At 39.6% G+C, this 7,307-nt stretch overlaps 1 pseudogene; it reads right to left on the reverse strand.

The window, feature by feature from the left end:
• Positions 1-2,964: 2,964 nt before the first annotated feature.
• LOC125109869 (ORM1-like protein 2) lies at positions 2,965-4,584 on the reverse strand (annotated as a pseudogene).
• Positions 4,585-7,307: the final 2,723 nt, after the last annotated feature.

Genomic DNA, 7,307 nt, shown 5'->3' on the forward strand with positions numbered 1-7,307 from the left:
GTTCTGGGATACTGATAATGTTTTCTTTCTTTCTTTCTTTCTTTCTTTCTTTCTTTCTTTCTTTCTTTCTTTCTTTTTAAAAGATTTTATTTATTTATTTGACAGACAGAGATCACAAGTAGGCAGAGAGGCAGGCAGAGAGAGATGGAGAAGCAGGCTCCCCGCTGAGCAGAGAGCCCGATGCAGGACTCGATTCCAGGACCCTGGGATCATGACCGAAGCTGAAGGCAGAGGCTTAACCCACTGAGCCACCCAGGTGCCCCGGTAATGTTTTATTTCTTAATCTGAGTGATGACTCCATGTTCATGTTTATTTTGTGAAAATATATTTATACATTTCATTATATATGTTATTCTTCACCAAAAGAGTTTGCATGAAAATTCTAATGCCTCTGAACCTCCAGGCACATTCACAGGGACACACTCATACAATGCAGCAGGTGGCACTTGTGAGAAGTAAAAAAATCAGTTTTAGAGAAATAAAGATAAAACCTTTCTTCATAGGTTTCAGTACAGTGTGAGTAAGTGTATAAATCTCCTTTATGTGTTTTGCTAAAGAAAGTGGGTCAAAAAGCTATAAACACAGTAGACTTCCCAAATACAATGACAGTGGCACCATTAGAAAACACTCAGGCTGGCTATATATGTAATACTTCCCAAGTAGGAATTATCTAGAACCAATTTCAAGTGATAGAAATTAAAGAAGAGATTTAGTTGTCATTATAGCTGCATACTAGCATTATAGCTATGTTAGTAGTTATTGTTATGTTGATGTATTATCGGAAACACCACATACTTTCTAAATAATATTCTTGGAGGTCTTAAAGAACTTTAATCAAAATCTTCTTTATTTTAATTTATTATATTATGTTATGTTAATTTAATTTAATTTATTATGAGGCAGTAGCCTCATAATAAAAAAAGCTGGGTATAGTGGGAAGGAGAAAGTGGGTCAAGTCCATACCTTTCAGCAGTTGTAACATGTGAGATGAAACACATAATCTCTCCAGCTGCTTTCTCGCCAGTGAGAAAATCCTTGTGTCTGATGACCCACAACCTGGCAGTAAGAATAAAGGAAATGCTACACATTGAAGTCCTCCAAAAACTTCATTCACAAGATATGTCTCGATAATTGCAGAACTGTCTGGAGAAATGAAAGACCAAACATGTCCATGTTCTGTAACTCGTACGGTAGCTTCATATTTCCGGAGCTTTAGTCCTTGCTAGATGGTCTCAAGGAAGCGGTGTTGGAAAAATCCAGTCATTGCTCCCCCATGCTCATAGCAGCACTATCTGTATAAGCAAAGACATGGAAACAACCTAGGTGTTCATCAATGGATGAATGGATAAGCAAGTGATATTTATATACAGTGGAATGTTATTCAGCCATAAAAACACAAGGAGACTCTACCATTGGTGGCAATAGAGAAAGACAAATATTGTATGAGCTCACTTATATGTGGGACCTAAAAAAAAATCATAGAAAAAGAGATCAGACTTGTGGTACCAGAGACCGAGGAGAGTGGGGGGAAGGGAAGTGGAGGAAGGTGGTCAAAAGATAAAAAAAGTCAATTTATAAGATAAATAAGTACTAGATGTATGACCCCTATCATAACCATGGCTAACACTGATGTATATACATGGGAACTATATATAGTTGAGAGAATAAATCCTGAGGGTTTTCATCACAAGGAGAAAATTTGACTTTGCTTCCCACTTTAAAAGGAGTGTCAGATGACTCTTCCAGACACCTGTCATAGGATAAACATACTGATTCTTGGATAACAGCATCCCTTGCAAGATCTTTTTTTTTTTTCTTTTTATTGTATCTATATGAGAAGACAGATGTCAGCTGAATTTATTGTGGTCATCAATTCACAGTATATGTAAATCAAACCATCATGCTGTATGTCTTCAACTTATATAGTGGTATGTCGATTGTTTCTCTATAAAACTGGAAAAATGTAAGAATTCAATGGCCTTTGATTAATGGTGCTTGATAATCTGCCACATGAAATGAATTATATATATATATAATATTATATATATAAAATGCATATATTATATATAGATATTGATACATGTAAATAAAATGGCTTGTGCTGCATAGAAGTGAACTGCTCTGTGGGGTATGATACATAGTGGGAATAGGATAATTTCTTCTTTGCATTCAACCCTGTACCCTGCAGCTCATACGTTACTGCTCACCCAGTTTTCTCCCTGCCATCACGCACCTGTAGCATCTAACTCCCAGCTCCTGTGTCATTGGGCTAGGGTTTTTTTCTCTGCCCAGTGGGGCTGGCTCTGTCTGCTCATGGCGGTACTGCAGAGTTAGAGAATTAATGCCCAATGAAGCCTCATTCAATCAGTATCTCAGCTCCCTCGCCCCTGGGGAGAGATAACACTGAGGCTGTGTTCCACTCTGACCCCCTGAGCCCTCCAAGAGGCTAGAGCTCCAGTGACTTCAGTGGTAGCTGGCCTGATGTCATACCTATTATAGGGTGGCTTCATGTCTCTGTCTTATTTTTCCACTGTCCTATTCCTGTTTCCTTAGCCTCTCAGGGACACTAATTGCCTCAAATTTTTTTTTCTTTTTTTCTTTTTTAAAAAATTAAAAAAAAATTTTTAATTATTTATTTAAAAAATTTTTTCTTTTTCTTTTTCTTTTTTAAAAAATATATTTTTTTTAATTTTTCTTTTTCTTTTTAAAAAATTATTTATTATAAGGAAAATACACAGAAAAACAGAGCTGGAAGGTGGTGGGATGGAAGATCTGGAAAAACTTAATTACCAGACAAGCTGCCCAAACAGCTTCCTACTGTGGAGGAGAGTGATTTGGCCCTTGTCTTTCCCACCTTTTCTGATTCAAAGAAATCTGCTCTTTGTGCAATGGGACCCGGAGAGCCCCATTTTCCCACTTGTTCTCTTCCTGGGGCTTGGGAAAGGTGGTATAGTTCTCAGGCTTTCAAGATACAGAAAATAGTATGGAGAAGGAAAAGATGTTACAGTCCTTTGGTGCAGTGCTATCTCCAGCCCCATCCCTCAGTGTTTGTTGATCAAAGAGATGAGTCCCATGGAATTGGGGCAACTTAGGCAGTAGTACACTGAGCCATGAGGCTGTCTTGGTGAGGAAATGAACAGCATCCTACTTGGTGTAGAAGCTGGCCAGGAGGTAGAGGACACCAGAAGAGATACTGTGGGATCTGCAGGAAGACATAAATTGGATCCTATACTCCCATCTCTTCCCAGTGTGCCAGTAGCTGAGCCTTTCCTCGGCCAGGAGCTCAAAGGGTGTGTTTTTCACCATATGTAAGGAAACCTACATAGCCAAGTTGTGGATGATGTTGGTCAGGGTCCAGACAACAGGAATGCCGAAGAATGGGATGCTGAGTAGAACCACATGGAGCAGTCCTCCCAAGATGGGGTAGGCCAGCCAGATGCCCTGGCTATTCATCACTCGAGGGCTGGGGTTTACTTCTCTGTGTGCCACCCCCAAATACTTCCTACCACAGTGGGGGATCAGGCAGGGATCCAACTCAATTTCCTTTCAACCTCTCTTTGAGTTTGTTCCCCCAAGTTGTCTCCTGAATAGCTAAAAATGAAAGAATGAAAGAACTTCCCTATTGTGCATAAAGGAAAAGCTGACAACCTAGCAAAAAGTAACTTAAAAGGCAAGACCGGTCCTCTCTGCTCTTAGAGCCACTAATGGTCATCATTACTCTGATCCTTACACTTCCATTGTAAGTTAAAGGAGTGAGCCTAGGCTTGGAGCAGGGGTTTCAAGCAGCAAGGTTAATAAGTATCTTTCTTTATGTTCCTGAAGAAGTTAATAGGGAATCATGAAGAGGTTACATTCACCATAATTTCAGAAGAGAGTCAGGGGAAAGAGTTACAGAATCACTAAGAAGCAAGGGGAGGTTATCATATGATCTCCCTGATATGAGGAATTTGAGAGCCAAAGTGGGGTCTTGAGAGGTCTTGGGGGTTAGAGAAGGGAAAAATGAAGCTATGGTGAGTGCTGTGAAGTGTGTAAGCCTGATGATTCACAGACCTGTACCCCTGGGGCTAATAATACATTATATGTTAATAAAAAAATTAACTAAAAAAAAAAGCCTTATGGGGAGGGGAGAGTACTTCTAATGCCCACCTTTCCCTCTGGGCTTGGCTGTCCTGTCTCTCACCTCCTTGGCAAGTAGACAGGCAGCATCCCATTTCCTTCTCTCAAGAGTCAGGTGTTACCAGATATTTGCCCATGGCTTTTGGAATGAGCTAAGAAGGGACCTGAGCTCGTCATCTCAGGAGATGGAAACCTGATCTCCAGTTCCAGGGGTGGCTCTGATTGTCTGAACTTTGCCCTAAAATCTCTAAAGTTGATGATGCCTAGTTGGGAAGCAGAACTTACCTGCCCCTCTTCACCTAAAATTTCCTAAACCCTAGTATTGGGCTCACCCAGGCTCCTTCCAGCTTCCCTCTCTAGTTCATCATTCGTGGGCTCTTTTCAAGGCTCTCTTTAGAGCTTCTCTCTAGCTGTTTAAATTCCGGAGCTCCCCCTCTCCCTCTTCCCTCACCTTTCGCCTCCCACCATTTTTCCTCAGCACCCCTTTCTGGTCTCTTTGCAGCCCCTCCCAGCTGGCTTCAGAAGCCCATCTCAGATCCTTGCCTTAACATCTGCCTCTGGCGGATCTCAAAATAAGACAATGACCAACAATATTGGCTCTAATTTTTGACTCTTGAACTAGAATTTATTGCCTAATTTATGGCTTTTCCCCCTACTGTCCATGCCACGGACCGTGGATCAAAGGTTATAAGACTGAGTTGGGAATGGGGTATTGGTTTATTTTGATAGATACATGCATGTATCAAGAGCATATTTTCCAAAATTAATCATTATATTAATTAATTTTTAATTATTATGTTCAATTAGCCAGCAATCGTTATTCTTTAGTATCTTTAGTATCATCTAAGTTGCTTCTTCTCTCCAAATATGATTCCTTGGAGTTCCCTATAACTTAAAAAGAAATAGCTTAAAATGCATTCAAGATAACAAAATATAGGTTTCCTTGAGGAAAAGAGATTTCCGAATGTGCTGATTTATCGGGGAACCACGAACTATTTTAATAGATGAGATTCATTCAACTGTGTAATTCCTCTGTCTTGCCCACAGTCACCTCCCACTTCTTTCCCTTCCTTTTATCTTTCCACCTTCCTTCCCTGATCTTTTGTCATCCCAGAGACCCCAACTACCCACCTCACTTTACAAAAACTATCAGATGACTCCTCTGGAAACCTCTCATAGTCCAAACATACTCTTGAGTGAGAGCATGCCTTGTAATATCTCTTCTTTGGCATTAAGTTAATTTAAAAGACATCAGCTTCTGAGTTCTTCATTAGCAGACGCCTTGTTAATTAGAATGTCTGTCATCGGATGGGTTCTCCAGAAGTCCTATGTTATACAGAGCTTGAGAGCTCAGATACCTTAGGACAACTCAGGAACAAGTTTCCTAATGGAGAATAGACATACAGTGGTGAAATCAAAACACAAAGGGTAAGATTTATTTTCAAAGGAATTACTTTTAATTCATTAATTTATTTCAATATCATGGCAATCTCCATCTACTTTCAAGTAATTTCACGGAATAATAAGGACTGGCTTATAATCACTAAGTCATTAAAAACCAAACCCTCATAACCAAGATCCTACCATGAAATGGGTTTTCTTATTTCCAAGCAAGAGGGAGAGAAGACGTTCCTTCCCTGAGCGGAGGGATTCTGTCGATAATAACGACATTAAGCCCAGGCTTCTCTTTTTGACTGGAATGCCCCCAGAAGAGATATTTTTTTCCCTCCTGTTTTCTATGAAATAATCCAGGTTAATGTTTGAAGGACTCAGAGATCTTTTCAACATGGGTGGGACAGAGAAACAAAAGAAGGAAGCTTCTATTGTTACTGTTGATATTTTCCTTGGAATTGCAGAACCAGAAGGGGGTGCTTCATGGCCTCAGAAAGCCTCTTCTGTAAAACTCAATAGGGAATCAGAATTTTCAGAGTTCCAAAATGCTCCCTTTGAGGAGGAGGAGCTGCTGTTTTATGGAGGCCATAATACCTCTAAATTTTCTATGGGGAAAGGAGTTTGCCACAATAACATAGGCTGTGTGACTGAAATATAATTTGTCTTGCTGCTGTGAGCATATCCTAACTTTTAATGGCCTGAACTTCATTTCTTTGCAAAACATACGTTTCACTTTTACTCAGTCAAGTATGTTTGCATGACCCCCTCACAGAAATACTAGAGTTTCTGAAATCTGCTGAATACAGAGGGACCCTTTGATGAGGAGGGCCTCAGCTGCCCATGTGGTAAGAAGCCCACTTCACACACTATGGGAATTTTCTGTTTGGTGGGATTTTGAGTCTCAGCGCACTTAGAGTGTTAATGTAAGTGTGTTCATGGAAAATGGCATTTCCCACAACCTCCATGAGCTGGAAAGTTTTATTTTTATCTGCTTTGACCACAATTTTAAAGATCCTTAATCTCCTTATGATCATAATTTGAGTATATCTCTCCATCGATCAAACATATATAATAAACATTCTTTCCTTTTGCAGGAAGTATAAAAAAATTAACCAGTTCTGGGGAGAAGTTGACATTTTAGGTTTTCTAAACAAAGGCACTGATTTTTTTTCTGTGCTATTTGAATCATTCACAACTAAGAAAGAGAATGTGGGGGTGTTCAAGTTTACATCACTCACTGTAAAGTTATGTATGTTCAAACTGGGAGAGAATTGAAAGTTAGAGATGAGACTTTCTATACTCTGAGTTTTAGTTGAGACTTTCCCTTTTGTGTTCAGTAGCCCTGTGAGTGTTAAGAAAACAGAGCTGTCACTAGCATATGGTTCCACCCTTTGGACAGGGATGTGCCAACAATCAATAATGTATGATTCTCTGTGGGGCGTTTTACTAGGGTCTCAAACTCCCAGACTCTGGGTTTCCTTACTCATCCATACTCTTAAGACAGAATTATTTTGATCTTTCTCTCTTTCTCATCTGAGCTATTGGCACAAATAAATAACACATATAATACCCAAATATGTATTTTAATCTCTAGAATGATTTTTTATTATGTTATGTTAGTCACCATACATTATATCATTAGCTTTTTATGTAGTGTTCCAAGATTAATTGTTTACATATAACACCCAGTGCTCTGTGCAATACATGCTCCTTAATACCCACCCCCAGGTTCACCCAACTCTCCACTCCCCTCCCCTCTAAAACCCTCAGTTTGTTTCTGAGTCCACAGTCTCTCATGG

Source organism: Lutra lutra, chromosome 9 (genome assembly GCF_902655055.1).
Source record: "Lutra lutra chromosome 9, mLutLut1.2, whole genome shotgun sequence".
In the NCBI taxonomy this organism is placed as follows: domain Eukaryota; kingdom Metazoa; phylum Chordata; class Mammalia; order Carnivora; family Mustelidae; genus Lutra; species Lutra lutra.